Source organism: Podarcis liolepis (assembly GCF_965112155.1).
Source record: "Podarcis liolepis genome assembly, chromosome: 12".
Classification (NCBI taxonomy): domain Eukaryota; kingdom Metazoa; phylum Chordata; class Lepidosauria; order Squamata; family Lacertidae; genus Podarcis; species Podarcis liolepis.
This window is the reverse complement of record NC_139563.1, coordinates 47,871,071-47,895,817: the sequence shown is the minus strand read 5'-3', so window position 1 is coordinate 47,895,817 and position 24,747 is coordinate 47,871,071. Positions and strand designations below refer to the sequence as shown.

Genomic DNA, 24,747 nt, shown 5'->3' with positions numbered 1-24,747 from the left:
GATACACACAACAGCAGTACAAAGGACAAATTCCATGTATGCCAGCAGCTAAGGTGCACAGTGAGGTAGCACAATTGGAGAGCATATATAGTGTCATCATGTCACATCTGAACTGGTTTGATTGCCAGGTTGCTAGAAGCTGGTGTTGGGGAAAATACAGCAGAACAGTCTAAAAGGATTTCTTTTCCAAGTCAGTGACTGGAAATGACAGATGGATCACTGAAGAAATACAAACATTCCCTCGATGGCTCCCTTTACTAAAAATTAGGATGCAGCTTGAAGCAGTTACAGGAGGGAGCATGATAGTCTCACCGGAAAAACTGAGAAGGGCACAGTTTTATTATTATTATTGAGACCTTAGAGCATCATTATAGAGAACTGCTTTTGCATATCCAACTAAACAATGATACACAGAACAGGAAATAAAAGGAATTCAATGACTGTCAGCATATTCCTATCCCTTTTTACTTAGAAGCGTGTCCCACTGAATTAATTAGGACTTACACACCCTCATACATATAGTAAGGTCTGCCACCTCTGCATATTAATATTCAGTTAAAGTTAACTTAACCCCAAATGGCTTGCCAGCCATTTGGTATTTAATACGGTGCCCCAATTGGGGTCTTAACAGTCACAGAAGACAACCAGCATATATCACATATTGTAAGAAATCAACAACACAAATGCTGCTGCTTCTGTTCATAAGGACTGAACTGTCTGAAAGCCACAGTAAAAGTTATGGAGTTGTACAAGGAAGGGGCGGGGGTGTTCCACGTTAAAATCCCTACACAGCCACAAAGCTCACTTAAGGTAAAGGGACCCCTGACCACTAGGTCCAGTTGTGACCGACTCTGGGGTTGCTGCGCTCATCTCGCTTTATTGGCCGAGGGAGCCGGCGTACAGCTTCCGGGTCATGTAACCGGCATGACTAAGCCGCTTCTAGCGAACCAGAGCAGTGCATGGAAATGCCGTTTACGTTCCTGAAGGAGCGGTACCTATTTATCTACTTGCACTTTGACGTGCTTTCGAACTACTAGGTTGGCAGGAGCAGGGACCCAACAACGGGAGCTCACCCCATTGCGGGGATTCGAACCGCCGACCTTCTGATCAGCAAGCCCTAGGCTCTGTGGTTTAACCCACAGCGCCACCCGCATCCCAAACCAGGAATCCTAACCGCTAGACCATATGGGAGGCAGCTCAAAGCTCATTAGGTAACTGTTAAAAAGGAACATATTGGCTACTCATATGCTACCAGGTGCCTAAAGGTGTATAATGAAGGCGCCAGGCAAACTTCCCTGGAGAGAGCATTCCACAGACAGGGAGCCACGCATGAAGGGTGCCCTGATTATCCACAGTCAGAACATGAAACCAGGTTGCCCCATTTTCTTATTGATCTTGGAGTCTCCAAGGCAAAAGTCGCCTTTCTTCGATGTCTGCTCCTCAGACTTCTGTGATACAGGTGTGGGGGGGGGCTGCAAGTCTTACTTGTCTTCCCCCTCTTCCTCAGCAGGTGGGAGTGCACATAGTGGTAACTCAGCCTAGGACAGTTCTTGTAACACTTCCCATAAATGTCAGAGGCATACGGTTGTCTCCCAAAATGACTACATCCAGCTTTTTCCGGGCACTCCCAACTCCTTTGCCCTTGGCTTTGCCTTTGCCTCGGCATTTTGGCATGTCTTCTTCATAGTCCTCATCATCCAATAAATCATCAGGTTCCTTTTCCTTGTGTGGCTATTGGCAACAGGAATTTCGCCAAGGCTGTCTTCGTCAGTATGAGGGTCAGGCAGACTCTGCTCCTCAAGAGAGTCCGTTCTGAAAAGGGCCTCCAGGCTGCTGCCACCCTCTTTCTTTAGAGTCTGCTCAGTGTCTGGTTTAATGGAATGGAAGGGAAGCCTTGGATCCTCAGGAGGGTGAGCGCGACATTTTTTCCACCCAAGCTGGGTAGGAATAGAGCTGGCCAGATGCCAAACCTGGCCCCCTGTGCCGCTTCTCCACCCAGATGTAGCAGTTACTCTGTGCCACTCCAGTCTGCGAGTCCAGAAATGGCGATCAAATACTTCTCTCAGCGCACAGTTGGGCACTGTAGTTGTGGCACTGCTCCATCGTGTCCTTATAATATTGTTTGCCAAGGAGCTTCACCACATTCTGTACCACCACTGCCATTTCCCCCTCGCCTTTTTCTTTGCCCTGCTCCCAAGGGCAAGACAACCAGATGCTGGGTAGACTTCAGGAATAGGGCAAGATACTCTGTTCCTTTAGGGAAGATATACACTGGGAAGCTTGCCTTTGCTGACACTGCAATGGACTTTATTCAGGCATATTTGTATGCTGCCCTGAAGGCCTAAGTGGTGAAAAGTGAGGTATAAATGTTAAGTAACTATTAAATAATGAGTGCAGGGACAAATGAATGAATGAATATTACTGCCTTTGTAGATAATTAAGCTTTCAAAATGGCGACTGTGGTAGCTCTTTCTGGACTGGTGACTGTGAGACACAGTCTCCTGAATCTGATTCTAGCCTTTACTGATTGTTCCCCAGCCTCCCTCTAATGAATGGACAGAACCACTAATTCCTGTTTCTTCCTAATTTTAATCTGTCTCCATCAGTTGCCATGCTTTGAACCAACAAGAAAATTCACATACAGCTTGCAAAACCATGATTAATTGATTATGCGAAGTAAGTGTTCCTTCTGTCATTGGCAGATATAGCAGGGCTTGTCTCAGAATACAGAAGCCATTAAGGGAGACGTTTTATTGAAGCCGTCACACTGCAATATTCCAGAGGGTCTTTCCTAAACTGCCATACAAAGCAAACAATAATAAAAACCAAAAAGATTGAGAGAGAAGCTCAGCTATCACTGAACAAGGATTTTGCCTATTTTGTTTTCCATTGCAATTCACATAGAACACAAAGGAAGGTGCTTGGAGAAAGGCAAATAGTCTCTCTCTCTCTCTCTCTCTCTCTCTCTCTCTCTCTCTCTCTCTGTGTGTGTGTGTGTGTGTCCATCCCCTCTTGGTAGTTGATGGACTAGTCCCTTGGAACCACATGTGGCAGTCAAGTGAAAAATACAGCAGCAATGAAGCAGCTTTAGTTTACACTAAGGATTTTATTAGCAGCTTAGCAGCCCCAGAGCTAAGCTCTGATAGAACAGACAATCTGTCTTCCTTGATGTTTCTTGGGAGCAAAGGAAACAGCAGGGGAACACATAAATCTAAGCAAGATTCATAAATAACTGGAGCCTCAGCCATAGGTCAAAGGGAAGGGTCATCAAAAGAATCTTTTCTAAAGTAAAAACCAAGCCCAGGTGTTAATCCTAATTGCACTAAATTAGACTGACACAATCTGAGCATATGCTTGTAAACCTTTTGGGAATGGGGAAATGTCTCCTATTTCGTGGTTGCTATTCGCCCTGAGCCCTTGAGACCAGGCTGGCTCAAAATCAAGACCAGCCAATACAGTTCTGTATGTACAGAATTTAGGCCTGGGTGGGGCACTCTATTTCTAGTCTATATCAGTTTCTCAAGTGTTCAATAATAGGTCTGTTTGGGTTGGGGGCTTTCCAACAAGCAGTACAGAGCAATATGGAGTCTTGGTGGACTGTTTATACCCCTCCCCAGGCTAGCTACAATTGTAATTCCAGAGATTTCAAATTGCAATACAGTAATATACAACTTTAAAAACAAGCAAAAAAAAAGTTAATAATCAGTATGAATACTCATTGCAATGGATGTGCCATCTTCAACCACAAATCCACAGACAGGCCACGGACCACGTGAATGAAGGTTATGGACCATTGGGAACCCCTGATACAGAGGTATAAATCCTCAGCTCTCCCTAACCCAGGATTTTATTACCATTTGATGGTATGAAAAATCCAAAGCTCGGTAACAAAAATAAGCATGAATCTGAGGCGTATGTCGTTGAGACCATTGTGGAACTTAAGAAGACTTCCTAAACTTCACAGTGAGTTTGAAAATTAACGGAATCAGATCTGCCAGAGGATATAACAGTGAAAATAATGTTTAAAAAAGCAGTATAAAGTGGTACTTCGGTTTTTGAACGTAATCCGTTCCAGAAGACCATTGGAGTTCTGAAACATTCGAAAACCAAAAACTCAATACGGAAGCTGCGTTTCATGTTCAACTTCCAAGGCATGTTCAAAAACTGAAGCATTCACTTCCAGGTTTACAGTGTTCAAAAACTGAAATGTTCATCAACGGAGACGTTGAAAACCGAGGTACCACTGTATTAGGGGAAATCATGCAGGTTAGGCAAAACTGCATTAAAATATGCCTATTAGGATAGATTTGCACTAAGATACTGATGAATTTTCATGAGGACTATGTTTTTAATGCAAACCGATTAGGAAATGTGGAAAACTGAATTTAAGATTGGAAAAATGAGAAACTGAGAGAGAAGATGGGGTTAAATTGCCTGGTACAAGATAAGCAAAGAGGCTGAAATCGTCTCTTCAACCACTACCTTTCCACACACAATGGAAAGTGAGCGGAAGATTATGTGAAGGCCAGGGTATTGCCATGTGGTGAAGAGTAGAGAAGAGATTTCTGATGTTTCTAGCAAGGGAGAGAAGCCAATCAGGGCTCCATTCCTTCCTCTGTGGTCTGATGTTTTCAGCAGTTGGGATGGTTGTCACTATTTTCCCTTTCCCCCTTGCTAGAAATTTCAGCAAAATGTTTTATTACTTGCCATAAGCAAAATAAGATACCTAGTGCTTCTGCTAAGAGGGGAGTATAGGCTGTGTCTGCTGGTAAATAAAAATACTTCATGAGCCTTTGTGTGTTTTCCTTAATTCCACTGCATCTTCTTGGCATCCAGAAATCTATTTTAATCATCAGTATGTTCCAGCACACACCAGTATATCTAAGCATTGGTGGCTGGCAGATACATTGCATTGTATTGGTCTTTCCTTCCTTCAATAATTTTATTAGCACATAAACAAAACCATTATGAAAATATTGGTCGTTCAAGTATGATTATAAACTCCCTAAAGACACTCTCTGGCAAGGTAGTGTAGCGTCTGTGCTCTGAGTGAATTCAGTGGGAATTGAATATGCTTCTTATTAGGCTGCTGTTAAGAAACAAACTACTCAGAGAATCACTTGGTTAATTAACTTAAGCACTGGGGATAATAAAAAGCTTCATTCAACCATTTTGAATGTACTCTTTCATGCACATTGCAACACTCTCCTCTTATTAGGGCTAAAGTTGAGGGAGGCAAAAAATCAATAAGTAATGGGCTGGGGATGGGGAGGGAAATGGGAGCAACATGTATGATCCTTGATGGTGCAAAGAGAGTCATGTGTTGCACAGAAGCTCTTGTGAATGTGGCACATGCTAGAAAAGAGAATGGTGGCAACTGCACAGTTCAGTAGCACAAGGGAAAGGAAGGGAACTGTTGTACACAAACTGCACATGTAAGCAAGACGTTTGGCAAGACTCCTCCAAGATTATTTGGAAGGGCTAACTAGACAATACTTGGTTCAGACAGGGATTGATGCTTTAAGTAACTTTCATTGGGAATGAAACCCCAGATTTGTTCCAACCCTATGATTATAAAGTCCTTGTACAGCAAGCCCTCTTAATCCATGTGCAGCTTTACACATCGCTTCATGCTAGAGCTAGCACACAAAATAAAAGATCTCCTGAACAGGTTGCCCCATCCTTGTACCAGAAACCTTAATCCATTCTTACCAGTCGGTGCAGCCATAATTAAATCTGCCAGCTTTGTACTTGCCTTTGTTATGGAAAATTGCCAGGGAGATTACAATAGCCACAACACAACAACAGCAAAATTAAATTATCCATTGTTTGGGTCTCCTTTGAGCACACCCGCGCTATACTTGCCCAGACTGCAATGCAGAGAAAGAGCTTTTAGTACGATAACTTACTCCAGCGTGATGAAAGGCACTGAAGTTTCATTACACACAAACAAGCAAATCCCTGCTTAGGATTCTGTACAGTGCATTGTTCTTTGCTGCTGTCACTACTTTCCGCCCCGGTGGGGTGCAGCTCCTGGCAGCTCTAAGAAGCAGACACTATAATTATTACATGTGAGTGAATAAGCGGCATTAACTGTTGAAGCATTGCCCTCAAGAGCAATGCAGGATGGCTGAACGGGTCTGGAAAAAGATGTGAAATGGTTTATTTACAGGCTTGTTGAAGTTAAGAATTTACAGCAACTCAGTGCCAAGTTGGTTGATTTAACCTGCATCAGACAGATTGAAAACACCTGAGAACTGGTGTAGGAATGATTCAAATTGCTTTGGAAGGGGCACAATTTATCTCAGTAACCTCTGCACTTGAGCATAAAGGATGGCTGCATGTTGGACTGTCCTAGCTCAGGATAAACAAATCTGTCTATTTGCCCATGATTCTATTCTTTAAAAACAAAAAACCTTCTCAAAATAGCATATTTAAATGCCTATTTTGATAAATTAAAACTGCGTCCCAACATTTGGTGAACTGCAAAATCTGATTGATGGCTAGGTTCTGATCCACACATTAGTCGGAGAGGTACAGATCAGGTCATTCTGTAGAAGAGTTCACATAGGTGAAATTCCTCAAGCTCCCCTGGTGCTAGCCTGCCTTTTCCTTTTCTCTCGGTTCCCCTCCGCTGTGTTTGTCCGTTCCAACTGGCACAAACAATGATTTATTTTGGTAAGCCTTATTCCCAGCTGGGTGATTTCTCATGCAAACCCAAAGGCTGACACAGTGGTCTTGTACTGTATTTTGTGATTATAATTTCTTTTAGAGATTAAAAGGACGATCTGCTCTACATTAAAAAACAACAGCCTAATCTGTCCACAGTGTGAATACTTCAGGAGCGCACAGCCCTATTTCTTCCATATTGGGTTTGTTCGTATATACAGCTGCCCTTGCTCAAGCCACCATGATCATGCAAAGCAGAGCAGTGCCACCCCTCAAGTGAAGGCTCCAAAGGCCACAAATGGAAATTCTGGGTCAGTGCCACCAGCAAGCTCTGTGTGCTGCCCAAATACTTATACAGGGACCGGGTTCATCTGAATTTGATTTTAGGGGTGGCAGAAAGCCAGTGTAGTTTTATTTCTCCAGCAACCAAAAAGGCAGAGAAAGAAAGCCATGCTGACAAAGCTCTGGGACAGCCTTTTTAGCAAAGAATAGCTTCTATGTCAGTGCACGGTTTATTTCTAATCTAGCAATAGTTTAAAGACATTTAGGATCAGGTAGAAAGCAATGGAAACCCTTCAAAACAAGAGCATGAAGGCTGCAGCAAGCTGTACGTAGACAAGGTGCTAGCAACATGGTCGCTCAGTGAACAACTGTGGTATGGATAGCATGGGAATCTGAATTAATCCCTTGTGGATCTTTCAAAATGATGGCAATAAATCATCCATCCATCTACAGTGTGTGAATACTAAAACACAATTAAGGGGAAGGGAAGGAAAGAGATTGTACTCAACTCAGGGCCTTCTATAGTAACACCTGCTGACTCACAGCAGGCGTGCCATTTTTGTGGGACCATGGGAGCTGAGCCCCTCCCCCCAATTTTCACTGAGGGAGCTGGGCACCCTCAATATTCTGCAGCCTGTTGGGCCCTCCCACAGCTGCAACTAGGGCCTATCAGGCCTTTCGGAGGGTGCAACAGCCCCACCAAGCCTCATCCCATCACATGATTTCACACACACACACATTGCCCCTCCCAATGTCGGGCAGAACGCAGCATGCCTGCACAGGAGAATAACTGGGAGATGAATTGCCCAACAAGCAAGTGAACTGGCTTAATACCCAACCGATCTGTTATGTTATTTTCTAACAAAGATTCTGGAGGAAGCAAGCAGAGGATCTCATGCCATTGGAGGACTCGGTTTTGGCCAAGGAAGATGAATTGAGGGCTTTGGTTTCAAAGATATTAACAAAAGATGTCACAGGAAAGATTGCCATCCTTAGGGCAGTTTGGGAAAGAGATGCAGGGAGGGAAATTCAATTTCCTAGTCAAAGAGTGAAACTGCTAGAAAGTGAAATTGCTGCAATCTGTCTCCATATACCAGAGAAAATACCTTAAAAGCAATCCACATATGGTATTCTATATACCCCAGTGAGATTAACATATATGCTAGTGTTGGAGGAGTTGTGGTCAGGAGATCATTTATATTTAACTGCAGTTACCCAGGCAGTGAGGTTTGGAGATAAGCAACTCAGGGAAATGAGCACTGTAAATGGGCAAACAACTGTTGAAAACTGGTATTACATTAATGGTTTTACTTAAAGCGGGATGGTAGAGTATTTAAGGACTCAATTAGATTCATGATAGTTGATGACAGACTTTTGGTAACAACCAAGGAAGAAAAAATAGGACTCCTGCTTTAAATGTCTGGAACAGTAAACTTTGGGAAATCACCACTGTAGAGAAGCTTACATATGAAACCCATGGTCAAGAGAAAAGTGAAACAGGACACATTTTCTCTCCTGAATGGAGTTATTTTATTTTTCATACTAATAAGTATACTTTGAGCTTTGTATGCCACAATTTGGAAAAAATAATAATGATTCAAATACCAGGAGAATTAACCTCAGTTGATGTTTTTCATGATGTCCTAAATCCCTTTGTTTAATGAATATGATTATGGTGATTGTTTTCTTCTGCACTGGACCCGTAATAAGAAAACAACAACAACATTATGTTACTTCAGCTGTCACAACATTGTCGTTGTTAAGCCCCCCCCTTTTTTTTTTGTTCTGGGGTTTTATTTGCTTATATCAAAACATTTTTGAAAAAAGGGTATGAACTATGAAAGCTGTAACAATAAAAATTAAAATATTTGTGTGTTTGTTTTTGTTGCCAAAAGTAACAGGGACAAATTTCAGAAAGAGAGAGTAAACAAAAGTTGCTTGGTGACTCATCATACCAACTCAAACAGGATTTCCCTGGTTCAGGAAAGCTGAACCATAGGGTCACAACTAGGAAACTTCTCTGCCACTAAGAATAAATAAAAAAATAACAACACAAGGAAATATCCACCTCTTTTGCATCATATAAGCAAATCCTTTCTCCCCCTAAAACCCAGATCCATACATGGGATGTTTTGCTGCACATTTTGGTGATCACTTGGTGGCTGAGAAGACACAGCTACTCTGCATTCTTATAGAACGAATTTTGCCACTTGCTCCCTATCCGATTGCCAGCTAGACACAAGATTATAATACATATATGTTATGCTGTCAAACCATCAGAGGGAAATGGACTGGCCATAAACTCATCACAGTATCACATGCGGCAGTTCAAACAGAATGGGCCTTTTCTGCGGTGAAGTCAGAATGCCCATTACCACCATGCACCCAATAGTCCCTGCTTTTCTGTCATAAAGTAGTTCATTGGCCGTTCTCCAAGAGAAAGCCAAGCCAGCAGATTCAGCTTCGAGAAGTAGATCATGTGCTATAGGCTATGAAAACAGCTGGCAACTAAACATACTTACATAATGTTTAGTAAAGCAATATAACATTCTCAAAGGGAAGAACTAGATTTAAAACAGCACACCATGAAATTTTGAAAATCAAGACACCAAAGCAGAGGGGAAAACTGATACCAACATACTATTAAAATAAGCCTGGGTGATGCACGGTTCAAAGTGACAAATTCCTGACTTGATAATGATAATAATAATAATAATAATTTATTTGTACACTGCCCATCTGACTGGGTTGTCCCAACCACTCTGGGCGGCTTCCAGCATATATAAAAACATAGTAAAACATTAAACCTTTAAAAGCTTCCCTATACAGGGCTGCCTTCAGATGTTTCCTAAATGTTATATAATTACTCCTCTCCTTAACATCTGATGGGAGGGCATTCCATAGGGTGGGAGCCACTACTGAGAAGGCCCTGTAAAAGGAAGCTGAATTCAAAGCTTAGGGGTCACTATTGTAAAATATGTTTTAGCAGTGGCGGGCAGAAGGCTTTTCAGTAACCACTCTCAAAGAGTAGGAAGGTAGGCAAGGTAGAAGGCACTCACCCAAGTGTCCCAGACCCAGGTTATAAAAGGTTTTAAATATAGGTACCAACACCTTGAATTGGGCCTGGGGGTAGGGGTGGGGGGACACAGGCAACTCATGGAGGTAATGCAAAATAGTTTTTGCGTGTTATATGCTGCTGAATTCTGAACAGCATTTTCTGAACTACTTTCAAGAATAGCACCATGTAGAGTACTTTATAGTAGACCAATGGGGAGGTTACCAGGGCATGCACAACAGTGAAAAGATCCCTTTTCCCAGGAAGGGTAGTAGGCAGATCACCCAAAACTAATAATGGTGACAATGTGTTCAAGCCAAATGTGGACAATGGGTTCAAGAGCTAGATGGAAAACTTAAAAGTAATTTTCAACATGATTGAACTCTTATTTCAAATTATAAAGATGAACTTGAGAAAACTGTGGTGGCAGACCCCTGATTATACTGATGCATTTTCTTGCATTAATCTTGAATAATTCTCTTTGAGAAAAAAACAGTTTCAGAACATCTTATTTAAAAGGACTTTTAAAAAATCTCTAATGAGATGCCCACACTTGCTTGCACCCAAGGCAGAAACCTTTAATAAAGGTCAATTAAATGGAATCCTCATATTACATATTTTGTCAATTTAATTAAGCTCTATATTCTGGTTGGTTTCTGTAAAAAAACCAAAACCACCCTTAAACTTTTCTGTGAAAGAAGAGGATAATATTAAGGCTCTATTTCTACTTGACAACAAGAATCCAGTGCTTTTATCCAGATCTTTTCATGATACCTTGATATTCTAGCAATGCTCAATCTGAATGACTCATTTGATATATAAGCAGACAAACAATAGCAGCATCGAGCTTTTGCAGCCTTTCAAGGCAGACAGCTTCAACCCAAGCAAACAGAACGAATGACATAATGGGGGTAAGAATTAAACTTTTCTTTATAGGTTTTCTTATCCTACACATGCTCAGCTTCTATCAACAAGAATTTGATGGCATTATTAAAAAATCGCAGGTGCCTGCAGAAAGCAGGCTATGAATGTCTCAAGGCAGCACTTACAGCTTTTGTAGCTGAGCCCAAATGAGCTTCTCGGCGAGGTGGTTGCATCTCTGAGCAATAAAGCTGGCAGTAGGTTTGATGTAACAAACAACAAGACTGGGAAATCTCCTAGGCAATTCATGCTTAATTTAAGAATTTGGACTGGAGGCCCAACACATCTGCGTCCTTCAATTTAGAACTATAAAGACACTATAAAGAGGCACTCTGAAGAAATGAATAAATATTCTTTTAGGAATGAATAATAGGGCTGCCTGGTGTCCTGTACCCAACATCTTGATTTCTGGGAAATCACTAGATATTGTTAGTGTCACAATAGACAGCAATTGGCAGAGCAGAAGTTTGACAAGGCTTGGAGACAGAAATTGCTACAATAATTAATGCCACCTGCAGTGCTAGATGCAAAGATGTTTTCTGAGCTTCTGAAGGGGCAGGTGCCATTTTCCAGTTGAGAACTAGTAATATTGGAGAGCTGGCATGGTATAGTGCCCTCCTGGTGTTGTTGGGGCTCCACCTCCCATCAGTCTTAGGCATTGCTCAGGGTTGACAGGAGTTCTAGTCTAACGTGGCTTGTGGAGGCCTGAGCCCCAATCCCTTCCCTGTAATATTAATTGCCTTAGGCAACTCACTGTCTCTCATGCTGGCCTAGAGGACCATAACTATCAGTAAAGCATGCCACATTTTAAAGGCCTATTTAAGCACCGTATTTTTCACTCTATAAGACGCACCAGACCACAATACGCACCAAATTTTTGGAGGAGGAAAACAAGAAAAAAAAATATTCTGAATCTCAGAAGCCTGAACAGCAAAAGGGATCACTGCGCAGTGAAAGCAGCAATCCCTCTTGCTGTTCTGGCTTCTGGGATAGCTGCGCAGCCTGCATTCACTCCATAAGACGCACACACATTCCCCCTTACTTTTTAGGAGGGAAAAAGTGAGTCTTATAGAGCAAAAATACGGTATATTCTAATTAATTAATTAAGTTTTCTACATCCCTCCTCCACACACACACCTTGATGAAAAATCCCCATCTATTCTAAGAACTGAATGTCAACAATTCCCAAGCTATCCGGAGCTACCCATAGGAACAGCAACGTACCAATGAATATATTTTCCCCGTATTGGGGGCCATCTGAATCTCAGATTATCCAAGCAGGAGGCACAGCTGAATCATTACCACTATCTGGTTATTGCTCACTTGACAATAAAACTAAAAGAAAAAAGGTTTTCCTCTGATTTTATTTCCAGTCACCCTGGCCTCAAAGGATTGTGGATGCTGAATGGTGGGGGATTTGTGACAGACAAAGGGAAATATTTCTTCACACACGCCATAATTAAAAAATGGAACATGTTACCACAGAATGTGGTGATGGCCACCGAGTCATCTGGAAGTTTTTTCCACAGCATTGTGGGGAACACACCACCTCCTAGACTTCTGCCTGTCACTTTGCTGTTAAAGGCATAGAATTCCTAGCTGGAAAAAAGGTTGGGGTCCTCCATCTATTTGCCTGTAGTCTCCGAACACAACTTCCCTTATGGGAACTTCTTCTCACAAGCTGGCCTGAAGAAAAAGACTGCAAAATGGAACTGCATTGCAAAATATAAATCTTGTCTATAGCCTGACATTTTGCATGAGCTTCATGTGGAGAAAACGTCAACATCAGGGTGCCTTGGCAAGGTTCAGGACAACAGCTCATTAAACTTACTGACACTGGTATAAAACCTACTCAAACGAGGGACAAGAGTAGTATGTGGTGCATAATTATTTCATTATTTATGTGAGATTGAAATGGGTGTGTTTCCTAGAGTAAGGGAGGTTTCTTTATGGCTGCATTAGTTAACTGTAAAGTCACAAAGGACTGTGAGCCATTTTCATTTTAATATAAATCTACCTGGGAACTGCTAAGGGTGCTAGGAGCTGTAGTTCTGAAGTCAGCACTTTAACAATCTTAACAATTACCAGGATTCTCCATGACTGTTAGTAGAAGACTAATGCTTTTACATGTATGGTGTGGGTGTAACCCTTATCTTTCACATGGATTAAAAAAAAATGAGCTGTGAGGAAAAAAATTGACCTCACTGATCAAATTTTTGGCTTGGACACTGGAATGGAGGGCAGGCAGATAAAACTGTTTTGCAGGTTGAATTCAGCCTCCAGTGAGACATCCCCTTTCTAAGGTATTCCTGTCTGATGCAGGATGGAAGCAATCTGTGCCTGCTCTAGCTGATGAGCCAAATACCCCTGACAGCCAGCCTACAGAAAGATACTTCTCTTAGTTTTCTATATGGAGTCCCTGCTGTAGCCAAGCTCAAGCCTTTTGCCAGCTTTGGGTTTTGAAGGCTTGCAAGGTGACAGACTTAGCCTGAAGACACGCTACTCAAGTCAGCTCCAATAACTGAAGCAGGACTATAAATAGACCATTATGTCCATTGGCAGGTTTCCATGCTAAGAGATGCAAGAGATGGTTGTGGGCAAATCAATAGGCGGCACTCTTCCCTCAGAATATCTTAACAGTGTAGCACCGTGACAAAGGTATTAAGCTACAAGAGGTTCCTTCCAGCCTTTGGAAATAGAATTGTTATGTTTGGTCAGGTAACCTTCTGAGCAGAACATCCCTGGCTTGATAAAAACATTAATCTACCCAGGTGGATTCATGTGAATGCAGTAACATTATTGACTTGCCACCTACGAAGGGCACATTATATGTTTTCTGTGTGAACATCCTCTTTGTGTAGAAAAATGTGTGCACTTTAGTGTCTAAAGTGCAGTGCAAGTGTTTTTCACACTACAACTCTATGGATCAAGTAGCAGCATAGTAGTGGTAGAAAGACTACAGTGGTACCTCGGGTTAAGTACTTAATTCGTCTCGAGGTCCGTTCTTAACCTGAAACTGTTCTTAACCTGAGGTACCACTTTAGCTAATGGGGCCTCCCGCTGCTGCCGCCGCGCCGTCGGAGCACGATTTCTGTTCTCATCCTGAAGCAAAGTTCTTAACCCGAGGTACTATTTCTGGGTTAGCGGAGTCTGTAACCTGAAGCGTATGTAACCCGAGGTACCACTGTACTCAGGCTGCACTTGATGTTACACTGCCAGGCATATCCTACGTGAAGAGTGCTTCTGTCTGTGTGAAACAGACCTTATTTACTTTGCCACTTGTGAATTGCCCCAAAAGAGAAAATGTATTGCCCCCAAAAAGAGGGCACATATTTGCAGTATGTTCGCATGTGCTCATTCGTATGTATAAACGCGACCCAGTCAGATAGGCGGGATGTAAGTAATATGTTGTTGTTGTTGTTGTTTAGTATTAATTTATTACCTTCACCCTAAGATTCTGGGGCAGCAGAATTTCAGATACATCACTACTTGATTCCCACTAACAGAAGCATATACTTGTTTCCTCTCCAAATCTGGAAAGGTAAATATAAATTAAGAAAAGATGACCACATTTCAAACACTCTTGTTTCTTCACCCACATGAATGATAGTGTGCAAATTACTGCTGTAAACTCTGTATGGGGTTGTATGCCCTGGCCTACAGCTGGAATAGCATTTGTTCATTCATCTTCAGATGGCAGCCAACTTCAGATGGCGGCCCAAACGCAGCAAAATCTGCACTGGTTTTCTAATGCCTTGCAAGCATCATTTGAGATTTTAGGCGTTTACACGTTTTTACCTAGAAATTTGTTTTATTAGCTACATTACACCCTGATCTTTTCCAGGGCCCAATTTAAAGCGCTAGTTTTAACAGATCAAACCCTAATCAGTTTAGGACCAGATTACCTGAAAGATTGCCCCCTCCTGCATATAACTTCCTGAACATTAAGATCTTCTTTAGATGCCCTGTTCTAGGTTCACATGCCAAGCAAAGTTGAGCAGGTGGATATCAAGAAGAGGGCCTTTTCAGTGGTGGCGCCTCAACTATGGAGAAACCTCCCCAAAGGTTTGCCTGGCACCTTCTATATGGTAGTTTCAGTAACAAGTGAAGTCTTTATGCATTTAAGTTTTTTTGTTTTAAATTTGGGCTGGCAAGAATTTTGAGTTGTGCTTATTTTGTTTACTTGTGTTGACTACACAACACACACAATGCCCTGGTCATAACACAGCCTGCTGCAAGAAAAGCAGCATCACCAATCTGGAAGAGCAATATGTTTTCCTCAATAGCCTAAGCATTCATATGCTACTTTTCCCCTCATTTCATCAATCTGTTCATTGCTTGCACAAATGATACTTCAACCAGAAAAAGAAAAAGAAAATCAAAACGAAGGATTCAGTCTAAAAGGGAAAAGGGGTGGGGGGTAAAACAAACAGATATGTATGAAAAACTCCCCTTCAAGTAAAGCAAATAGCTATTTTAGCTCTTAGAAGCATTGTATTACACATTCCATCATAAGTTTGATTCACTGTGCAAAACAATCATTACTCCTTAGAGAAAGGTGCCAAGAGGTTAGCACCCAGTGGAGATAAAACCCAAGGAATGAATTTATTAGAGATTTCTCCCAGCCTGCATATTGCCACTTTATGGCATGCCTAGTGAATTACACAACAGTGCTGCATTGAACTACCAACTACTCTTTGGTGGAATAAATATACAATGGTGCAGTTGGGTAATTTTAGACCCTGGACTTAATGTTTCTGCAGGGTTCTTTACATAGTAACACATACTTAACTCTAAAGTGTGATAAGCCAGACCTGGAGAATTTGGGGGGGGGGGCTCCTGCTCAATCTGCTGAGGGGAGCTCTGGACTTTAGGACAAAAGTCCAACCCCGAAAGTACCATTCAAGTATACCAAAAGAATACTCCACTAGCCCAGAAATAGACTCCGCTAACCCAGAAGTAGTACCTCAGGTTAAGAACTTTACTCAGGTTAAGAAATAGTACCTCAGGTTAAGAAATAGTACCTCAGGTTAAGAACTCTGCTTCAGGATGAGAACAGAAATCAGGCGGCAGCGGCGTGAGGCCCCATTAGCTAAAGTGGTGCTTCAGGTTAAGAACAGTTTCAGGTTAAGAACAGACCTCTGGAACGAATTAAGTACTTAACCTGAGGTACCACTGTATAGGCAACCTTGTGGCATAATCAAGAATCATAATGAAAAAGCAATGAAGCAATTTTTATTGATGTTGTCTGCAGGGTAGCCACGTGGCCAATACAGTGCAAAAAACAACAGTATGGCACAGTAGTTTAATGTGAAAAATCAAAGTTCTAATATTTCCCCAAGTAATAACACCCTTTTTAGAAAGTTATTCCTTCAATGTCATTCTACCTACAAGGTAAGGGACCTGTGTTCAGTGAATCACTCAAAGTGTTCACCTATTAAAAATGAGGCCAGTTACAAAGCATTGCCCTCACCCAGAACACTTGCACTGGATTTTTGAAACAACCAGCAAAAAGATCAAGGAAATGAGGGGTGCCTTTTGACACTGCTAAAAATGTTCATGAAATGCACTCCCCTCTCCCTTTGGGCTCAGCCTGAATTAAAAGTAATTAATACAGTTTGGGTGAATTGAAGTACTGCAATAATTAATTCATCTAGCTTGTTGACATTTAGAAGTTATTCTGAATATATATCTTTGTTGAAAGTGATGTTAAAGAGCCTTAACCACTGGCTTTTGTTTTTTAATAGAAACAGATGAAATCTTTGATTTGTCTCTGAAGTGCAATTTGTGAAGAAAAGCAGACACCCAGGGTTAATAACTGCGTAACTGTGGTGTCTGGTATTTAAAGAATTGATTTTGAACTATTTTTATTTGACAGCAAACTATAAGAGTGTTCTATTTAAGTAATGCAACACAGTACAAAATGAACTTAAGACAATGCACTGCTCACGTCTAAGCCTTTCACATTTAGTGATAAACACGTAGGCCTTGATCCAGAGAATATTACCCACTCAGTAGCAGACCAAACATATGTTGCTGCATGTCAGCCGTTACGCCTTGCCAAATGGATGGATGTCAACTTTGGGTGAGAAACAGGGAAGTTGCGAACAGTATTCTGCTCCCACCCAGGACTTTCCCAAGAGGCAATTGACAATCTGGGCAGCAGATGTGCTTTTGATTCAGCTCTTGTCAAGCTATGAGTGAACATGTCTTCAGGGATGGCCCTTTTGTTACAGCAGGAGAGTCTTCATCTCAAGATCATGGGTTGGAGCCCCACAACGGACAAAAGATTCCTGCATTGCAGGGGGTTGGACTACATGATCCTTGTGGTGCCTTCCAACTCCACAATTCTATGATTCTCTATCCAAGCCTGGAAGTTGTCTCCCTTCTCCAAGGAAGATGTGTTAACATCCATGGCTCTGAACAAGGAGGGGTTCGCACAGAGAGGCTCTTCCCATCCATTCCATGTATGGACTGCCCTTGTTGGTTTACAATGGCCATATTTGCATTTAAGAAGAAGAGAAGAAGACGACTTTGGATTTGATATCCCGCTTTATCACTACCCGAAGGAGTCTCAAAGCGGCTAATATTCTCCTTTCCCTTCCTCCCCCACAACAAACACTCTGTGAGGTGAGTGGGGCTGAGAGACTTCAAAGAAGTGTGACTAGCCCAAGGTCACCCAGCAGCTGCATGTGGAGGAGCGGAGACGCGAACCCGGTTCAGCAGATTACGAGTCCACCACTCTTAACCACTACACCACACTGGCTCACCACACATAAGTAATGTTTCCACAATCTTCCTTTGAAATTCTGTTCTTTCTGATCTATAGAATTCTGGGCACTATGGTTTACTAAGGGTTGCTGGGAATTGTAACTGTGAGGGGTAAACTGCAGTGCCCAGAATTCTTCGAGGGAGGGAATGCGTTTCAAATGTGCTTTAAAGGTATTGTGTGCATACAGCCTAGCAGTACAATAAAAAAAGGAAGTCCTATTGAGGCCTTCTCTTGCTGAACTATCGCCTGTCAGCAGCTGTTCCATCAGACTGCCTCAATGGGAAAGATAGGAAGCAGGACAATCCAGGTGAGAGACTACCTCCATCAGGTAACTCATGCCCCTGGATTGTTTCTATGCCAGCTGGTCATTATTTGTTGTTTTTTAGTTGTTTAGTCGTGTCCGACTCTTCGTGACTCCATGGACCAGAGTACACCAGGCACTTCTGTCTTCCACTGGCTCCCACAGTTTAGTCAAACTCATGCTGGTAGCTTCGAGAACACTATCCAACCATCTCATCCTCTGTTGTCCCCTTCTCCTTGTGCCCTCCATCTTTCCCAACATCAGAGTCTTAAAGTCTTAAGAACTCTTTAAGAATCAGTGCTTGAGTTTGTTTTCATCTGCTCTTCCCACTCTGTCTCCTTTTCCTTGTGTGCCATGCTTTTTAGATTGCAAACCTGCAGGCAAGGGTCACCTTGTTTTAATTGATTGTGTGCAAGCTACCCTTGGAGCCTTTTTGGCTGAAGAATGGGGTACAAATGGTTGAAATAAATAAAAAGTAAGCCAAATACTCCCATGTAAGTATCTACAGAATTGCAGCCACAACTGGAGTAAGTCAATGGTGCTTTTTCTGAGTAGATATATAAAGGATTGCTCCGTTAAAATATCCTATCTGCAATCGGTTAACTCCTGTAGTCATTATATCAGTTTGGGAAAGCGCAATTATCAGTGAAGCATATATAAATAAAAGAAAACAAATTAAGCCATGTAAAGACCAAAGTAAATGTTAAAATCTTCAATGTAGCCGTTTTAGATACGATTTTCATTTTATATCATGGAAATTATTTTTAGATTATGTGTTAAATAATTTGCTTAAGCCTGTCAGAATCTGCTCAAACCAATAAACAATTTTCTTTAAGGGAATTTGATCTTCATAGATTCAGAACAGATCTTTTCATTTAAAAGTGTACCCTTGCTAAGGCTTTGGATTTTAATTTTTTATAAAAAAAGTCTGATATGTAAAAATAACATCTTGGTGGTTTTATTTATTGCTAGTAAAATTAAAGACAAATCCATTTGCAAAACAGATCACAAAGATACAATCAAACACTACTTACACTATGTTATGGTGCTTCTTTTTCTTCTCCCTCTTTAGATCTGCTCACATACTTTATTACGCCTCTGCTTCTCAAAAATGCAGCAAATTCTTTGCTGGGGATTTAAATCTCAGCTAAACAAACTTAACTGATGCTGAGCTGACTTAGCAACCCTTGGAGCAGATCACAGCCATTCACCAGTTTAAGCTTGGAATGCAAGACATGCAAGGCTGTGTTTTATTTAATTTAAACACTTCTGCTCCTAATCTGGAACAGAACAAAAAAGATGTTCCCAGTGGGGTGCTCCTCTGCCAAGCCTCATGCAATTCTCTCTTGGGCACATCTGCCTTAGAGGTAGAAAATCAAAGAGTTGGAAGGTAGGAATGGTGGAATAATGTGATTCAGTTTGCGTGTAAACCCTAAACTATATATTTTGCATGTTTTGAAACAATATAGAGGACTGAAACACAGATCTCCTTCAAAATTCACACTTAAGACAAATTTAACAATGCAGTTCTCTAAACATTTGAAAAAATGCACCTGGAGTGGGAAATGTGAGTATAAATGAATATATTCATGAAAATAACATACAAAATATACATTATATTCGGAGAAACTACTTGCAAAATGTGTACGTTAGTCTGTTCCACCTTCCGCACACGAGTAACATAAAGGAAAAAAATTGTTAACATTTCTTTAAAAATAACACAGCAATTTTGTCCTTTGCAAAAGAATAAAGAAGGCTCAGTTGTCACCCAATGCCTGTTCCCCAACTGCTATGAGACTCGGATACTATGCACAGGGACAGGGAACTTAATGAATCTCAGCTAAGCATCACTAGCTGCCATTGAGCAGCCCAACTTGTGCAAATTAATCCTTTAAATGCCCCTGGACAGGCAGCATATGCCCAGCAATTTGTAACTCACAACTATGTAGCCACTGGACAGTCCATTCCAGCTGCTCCTGGTGACCATGTTGAAAAGGAATCAAGTACATTCCAAACGAAGCAGCCCCAGCAAGGCCTACAGAGGGGTTGATACCACACGACCTCTGACACCTCTTGCATGTCACTTACTGCAGATTCCTGCATCTTCTGCTGCATGTGAAAGAATCTGGTCTATGTTTGGTAGTGGTCATACCAAATCAAGAAACAAACTGACCTGTGAATGGGTAGAAAAGCTTGTTTCAATCTGTGCAAACCTAAAGTTTTTAGAAGTCCATGAAAAAAATGACAAAGAGGAAGAAGAAATAGAAACTGATATCAGTAGTTCAGAAAATGAGATAGAATAAACTGCATGTATATGTTGTGTTGTATGTATATATTCCTTTTTTAAAAAAGCACTACTCAAAGGGTAGACTTAAATATTATGGAGCTTAAATATTGAGGTGGACCTTAACTTTATTTGCTGTTGGTGCCAAGGGGCAAATCTGATTATTATTTATGTTGATGGTTTTGTGGGGTCAGAAATGATTATTGATCCTGTTTTTATATAGAATAACCAGCTACGATATATTCACTTCTGTATAAATTGTGCTTGCTAAATGTAATGCTGTCTCTGTTTCCCTGTTGGAGAATCTATCAAGAGTGTTATGCTAAGGAAAGCAGTTTGCAGTCAATCAATCTGGTCTTTTGAAGTTGAATCTCTCCTTTGTCTTCTTATTCAGCTCAATAAAATTGTCTTGGATTCTCTGTTTTTGGCATTTATTGACTTTCTATGGCAAAGACAGTTCAGGGTTTGAAAGCAGACCTGACAGTTTCTTGCTTTTTTTGTTATTGTTGCTTTTGAGGGATAGTTACCTATTTTATTGCAAGCATAATACTTTTTATCTACACTGTGTTTCACGCAATTTGTAAAACTACTCCTCACTGAACTTTTTTTCAATGTTTCCAAAATTTCCATTTTTTTTTCTGGGGAAAAACAGGCGGAAACGTTTTTTCCTCATAATTTCAACATTTCTGGAAATTTCACATCTCTAGTTGGTAGTCTGGGACATAGCAGGGATGGGCAAATAAAACAGTTTGGTTTCCTCTCAATTCTGGCACATAAGTTCTTATGAAAACCTATCAGCATTTTAGTGTCAATTTCTTTCAATATACATATTTTTGTATGCAGTTGTGCCTAAGGCACTTTTTTGCAAAATTTTCCCCTAATGTAATGCATTTTTCCACCAATATGTACACTTTTGTACACAATCCCTTTCTTCAAATGACTTTTAGGGTATGGAAGAGATGGTGTTCACACTTAGCTCTGCCTACGTCCCCTTTAATTCCTATATTGAACCACCCATCCTTCTGCCTTACAGATAAATATGTACAATATAAACTATGGAAGGCATAGTTTATATAGTTTTTCTATAGGGCATGGGTGGGCAAACTAAGGCCCGGGGGCCAGATCCAGCCCGGGAATCAGTGTGTTTTTACATGAGTAGAATGTGTGCTTTTATTTAAAATGCATTTCTGGGTTATTTGTGGGGCATAGGAATTCGTTCATTATTTTTAAAAAATAGCCCAGCACCCCACAAGGTCTGAGGGACAGTGGACTGGCCCCCTGCTGAAAACCCTGGTGTAGGGTTTTATTTGGGTTTCTTTTTTTCATTCAGATTAAAGCAGCAGGCAATTTAAAAACTATTCATAACATCACTTGGGAAACAATATCCCATATCTAGATAGAATCTGGACTGCAGTGTCACAAATCAAGGAGAATCAAATGGTTTCCACTACAGTACACGGCTTGTCATCTAGCTTTGCAATTATTTGCCGTAACCCTGGAGCAACATTCTCAGATACTACAGAAGACCACAAATTTATAACAGTGATGCATTGGGACTCCTGATGGGGCTGAACAAGAATGAACAGCACATGCTTTATATCTCTCTGATAGTTTGAATGTGCCTTGCAGTGCTTACGTTCTTCCTTCTCTGTGCCAGAGAATCTGAGTTGCTTGAAGGAGGTCCTGGTTCAATGACTGTAACCTTCAGGTAGGGTTGGACCATCCCGTCTGAAACCCTGGAGAGCTGCTACCAGTCACCTTAGATAATACTGAGCTAGATGGATCAATGATAAGCGTGAAGCAGGCAGCTTCTTACGCTTCTATGAGTAATTCCTACTGAACCAAACACAAGTGGCAGGTCCCACCGTAGGAGAATGCTGCCATGGAACGCTCTGTCTTTGGTCTTAGCTGACTTCATCTAACACTTTTTTTTGAGTGAGCTCTTCCAACTGCATTTATTACAAATATTTCATTTTAGTTGTAGCCAAGACTGTGTCCTGCACTGAAAGAAATACTGTTTTCTCTATTTCTTTTTAATGCCATCTCAGCTTACTTTTCACACGGGCAGTTAACTTTCATATAATTCATCGTTAGAACGTGGCCGCAGAAATCTCTGCAGCCCCTAACCATTACAAAAAGAATGGATTATATACTTTCAGGTGTTTTTTCTTTAGCTTTTCCGTTATCTGAAGAACTCTGCCATCTCACTGTCACCATTAAATCTTTAGTAGACATCTGAAGGCAGCCCTGTATTGGGAAGTTTTAAATGTCTGACATTTCATTATGTTTTTATATGTGTTGGAGCTGCCCAGAGTGGCTGGGGCAACCCAGCCAGATGGACGGGTCATAAATAATAAAATGATTATTATGATTAAGCTGGCGATGAAATAGAAATGATGTGAAATAAGTTTCTTACCACAAATAATCAGCACCCATTAAACGTTAGTCTATTTTATAAAATATGCATATTTAAAGACTAAGGGTCCAAAGCTATGCACACTAACCTGGAACATGGAAGGAACCCCCATTGAAAACAACTGGATTTATTTTTTATAAATGTACAGAAATGTGCTACACATTTCAACATGTTCAATGGGGTTTACTTGCAGGTCAGCTTGCGAAGGATTGTAGCCCAGTGGCCACTCCCGATCACCAGTCTAGCTGCCACATTCTGGATTAGTTGTAGTTTCTGAGTCACCTTCAAAGTTAGCTCCATGCAGAACGTATTGCAGTAGTCCAAGCAGGAGATAACCAGCGCAAGTATCACTCTGGCGGGACAGTTTGTGGGCAGGTAGGGTCTCAGCCAGCATACTAGATGGAGCTGGTAGACAGCTGCCCTGGATACAGAATTGACCTGCGCCTCCATGGACAGCTGTGAGTCCAAAATGACTCCCAGGCTGCACACCTGGTCCTTCAGGGACAGTTACCCTATTCAGGACCAGGGGTCCCACACACTCACCTACTTCATCCCCCCAAAACAGTACTTCTGTCTTGTTTGGATTCTTGAATCTACTCAATGTGCCCCTTTAATTGTCTTTTCAGGTGGCTTTGAGAGGATGGTAACATTGGGTTTACCATGCAGTTTGAGATTGCCTCTACACATAATAAGATTTTAAGTAGTTCTCATGTGGTTAGCAGCTGTCTGAATACACCCAAAGCCAATGTATACTTTTCATTAACTCCATTGGACTTTGGAGCATGGCCCAAATGACACTCAATTGTAATGATGAGAGATTCCAATTCATTCCCCTTTTCTGTATTCATTGTGCAAAGTGCTTCTGTCAGGACAATTCATTTACAGAAACAATGGGTGGAAATCAACAGCAAACCAACAAGCAAAAAGCTCTCATTCAATTTTCTTCCTTCAATTCTGCATTTTAAAAGTGAAGTTCTTAAAAAGAATAGATGATTATCTCTACAAAGTGTCAGTTTTCTTGCAAGACATGAAAACAGTAATAAAGGATCAACATCCAAATGACCGATGTGTGAATTTTAGAGACTGCAGTAATCACTTGCAACCAACATAAATTACAGTGGCGGCAATTTATCATCCATTAATATGCACTGCTCTTTGAAATGACATGAGAAAAAGAGCTGAAACATTGGTATCAGTACTATAGCTATTGAGGATCTTTACTGAATTACTTTTAGAAGAGATTGCAACTAAGGATATCTCCAGACACACTATTTTGCAGGAGGCACTCAAGTACAGTACATATGAAATGTAAGCTCATGCAACTGAGGTGGATTAACCACTTTCTCACCCTAGTCCAACAAATCCACTCATTTTCTTGACTTACTGCAGTGAGGAAAGTAATGAGGAAATGCACTGAAAAGTGTACAATGAATCAATGATTAATGGGAAGACATGTAAACTCTCTGCAACCAAATCAGGATGAATGTTCATTGCAGTTTAACTTCCTTACAAACAAATCAGAATAAGTAGGGATTAATACCTGGCCAATGAAAGCTTTTATGCTTTTATGCTTGCAAAGAGATCTGTTAAAGATTGGAAGGCCAAACATCACCATTCACTTCTCAGTGGTCAGAAGATCTCACTGCCCTTTCTATGTTTGAGTATGTATATTAATTTGCCAATCTCATTTCGATATCTATTTGGGCATATGGACAATTTATATGAATTATATATGTTAAAGATGGGTTGTCTTTATTGTTAATGTGAGCTGTTCCTTTGTTTTTGTTCTTTTTGCATAATAAAATTTATTTTAAAAATATAATAACAATATTGCACTTGGCACTACATTTTTTCTAGGTTATAGGAAATGGCTGATTACACTTTTAGAAGATGTCCATTTCCCCGTTGTCTACCTTGGGTCCTTATGAGAGAAAAACAGACCATTGCTAAAGGAAAGAATAATATACCTGGCAGCTCTTCTGTCTGTCCTTGAAATTGTCTTGTGAATCTAAACCCCATGACTAATAGTAGTAATGCTAGGAAAAGA

General features: G+C 41.0%; 1 protein-coding gene and 1 pseudogene across 4 annotated transcripts in view; both read right to left on the bottom strand.

The window, feature by feature from the left end:
* TMEM108 (transmembrane protein 108) overlaps positions 1-24,747 on the bottom strand; it is a 185,466-nt gene that overhangs the window by 134,962 nt on the left and 25,757 nt on the right. The window lies entirely within an intron of this gene.
* On the bottom strand, positions 1,238-2,311 carry LOC310690354 (zinc finger protein ubi-d4-like; annotated as a pseudogene). The gene has a single exon. The product of its transcript is annotated as a zinc finger protein ubi-d4-like (transcript).